The following is a 2,588-nucleotide window of genomic DNA, read 5'->3' as shown; positions in this document are numbered from 1 at the left end:
GTGTTAATCTTTATTGAAGCGAAAGTGGATATATTGATTTAGAGCCTTCCATGCGAACATAGGTTTATGTATTCGATATACATGATTGTGGTGTGATTTTAACCATCTTGCATCGCCCTATGTAATCTTGATTGATAACTTGTTCTTAAACCATTATGTTTTCAAATCTTATAGACATATAGGGTCTATTCGACTTCTATCTTAATTGTGGATTTAGAATAGTATGGTATACATTTATCGAAAGATAGGGTGTATCAATTTCGTGTTATCTGATTAGTTCTCAACCATCACATATCGATAAAGGTATAGCTCAGAATGAAGTAGATAATGAAGTTAGAATCCCATGTTTTAATTCATATAAGTAATTCGATATTAATCACTTAGTTTATAATTCGATTTAATTAGTTAATTTTGATAATCAACAACCAATTTGTTACTTGTCTGAGCATTGAATAATAGTAATACATTATTGCATAAGTGCATAATACTTGATACACCAGTCTCTGTGGGAACAAACTTAACTCAAATTCTATATTACTTGTGACCAGGTACGCTTGCGTGATTTTGTGCGAACAAGGTTTTGGCGCCGCTGCCGGGGACTCGGTGTTATATTCTTAGTTTATGTGCTTGTCATCAGTGGTCGTTAAAGTTCACTGACTTGCATTCTTTTCTCACTTTTATTTTGTTTGTATGTGTTTCAGGTACTTGAGTGACGTGTATGCGAACATATTATCAAGCTTGTAAGGAAGCATTTGTAAAAGCAGAAACGATAGTGAGTACTACAATGGGTGATCAACCATCAACAGTTAATGATACTAAGGCTCTTAAGGCTTTCTCGGAGCCGAAAATCAATGACATTCAGTCGAGCATTGTCAGGACAGCAATCACGGCCAACACTTTCGAAATCAAACCGAGCACTATTCAGATGGTTCAGAATTCAGTGCAGTTTGGGGGTTCTCCGACAGAGGATCCTAATATGCATATTCGGGACTTCATCGAGATCTGTGATACTTTCAAGTTCAATAGTATTGCTGAAGATGCTATAAAGTTGAGGCTGTTCCCATTTTCTCTAAGGGATAAAGCTAAGGGATGGTTGCATTCTCTTCCTGAATGATCTATCACGACATGGGAGGATCTGGCTCAGAAATTTCTTCCTAAGTTCTTCCCTATGGCTAAAACAGCTGCCATCAGGAATGCTATCACTCAATTTTCTCAGCAGTATATATGGTGAAACTCTTTGTGAAGCTTGGGAACGCTACAAAGAGATGCTTCGAAAGTGCCCACATCATGGGATGCCTGATTGAATGGTGATTAATTGTTTCTATAATGGCATGGGACCTCAATCGAGGCCAATGCTCGATGCAGCATCAGGTGGCGTTCTATGGGGTAAGAGCTATGATGAGGCTTATGAATTGATCGAGATGATGGTTGCGAATGAATATCAGAATCCTACTCAGCGTCTTCATCAGGGCAAAGCAGCAGGAATTCTGGATGTTGATGCTACTACAGCCATAGCTGCTCCGCTTAAAGCCCTTACTATGAAGGTGGATTCTTTGGCAAACTTGGGAATTCAACAGCCGCCTTCAGTTTGTGAGCTTTGTGCGGGTACACATTCTACTTATCAGTGTGCTATATCTAGCGATTTAGCACAGTTTGTCAGCAATTTTCAGAGATCTCAACAGCCAGCTCCTGCTACTTATCATCCGAACATCAGCTGGACCAACAATCAGAATTATATGCAACAACCGCAATAATCCTTTCAACAGCATTGATCTAGACCATTCAATCCTTCTGGTTTTCAACAACAGTTTGCACCGAAGCAGCAATTCCATCCACCGGGATTCCCGCAACAAAATCAAAGGGTGGATGGATAGTCTTCCAATGAAAGATTTGAATTGGAATAATTGAGACTAATGTGTAAAAGCCAAGCGGTGTCAATCAAGACTTTGAAGAACCAGATTGGACAGATTGCCAATGCGTCGCTTAACAGACCACAAGGAAGTCTTCCTAGTGACACCGAGGCTAATCCGGGCAAAAAAGACGTGAAGGAACAGGTACAAGTAGTTACTTTGAGGTCCGAAAAGGTTACGAAGGAAAAAGAATCAGCAGCAGAGCACAACAAAGAAGAGAGCAATCAACAGGTTGAAACACCCGTGCTCTCATCTGAGTCGAATAGTGGAAAAACTGTTGTTGGAGCTGATCTACAAGAAACTGTTGATAGAGGAATTTGGTAATCAACAAAGATGAGGTTCATGGCCGGAATCAAGATCTGTGACGGTGGTTTTGGTCGCCGGAGAGTGGTGGTTGTTTGTTTTAGGGGGTGGCTGAGATTAGGGTTTTGAGTTGGTCTCACGTGCTCTCAACTCATGATCCCCCAATGTGCCTACGTACCCCTATATTTATAGGGGATCAAGCTGTACGTAGTTCTATGGAACCAGGAGTCCTAGTTTGATCAGGACTAGGTCTCTTGGCGATAAGGTCGGAGATAGGCCGAAGGCCCATCTTGGAGAATCCTACTCCTGTTAGAATTAGTCTTGAGTATGACTACCTCAGACTCCTAATCCAAATAGATCACGGATTCAACGATA

At 40.8% G+C, this 2,588-nt stretch overlaps 1 non-coding gene across 1 annotated transcript; it reads right to left on the bottom strand.

Moving 5' to 3' along the window:
- Window positions 1-1,183: 1,183 nt before the first annotated feature.
- On the bottom strand, window positions 1,184-1,294 carry LOC135147436 (small nucleolar RNA R71). Its single transcript, XR_010285013.1, has one exon. It is a non-coding gene; the product is annotated as a small nucleolar RNA R71 (small nucleolar RNA).
- Between the last annotated feature and the right edge of the window lie 1,294 nt (window positions 1,295-2,588).

The sequence above is a fragment of the Daucus carota genome, chromosome 6, assembly GCF_001625215.2.
Source record: "Daucus carota subsp. sativus chromosome 6, DH1 v3.0, whole genome shotgun sequence".
In the NCBI taxonomy this organism is placed as follows: Eukaryota; Viridiplantae; Streptophyta; class Magnoliopsida; order Apiales; family Apiaceae; genus Daucus; species Daucus carota.
Note: the sequence above shows the minus strand (reverse complement) of the source record. Positions and strands in the feature narration are given on the sequence as shown.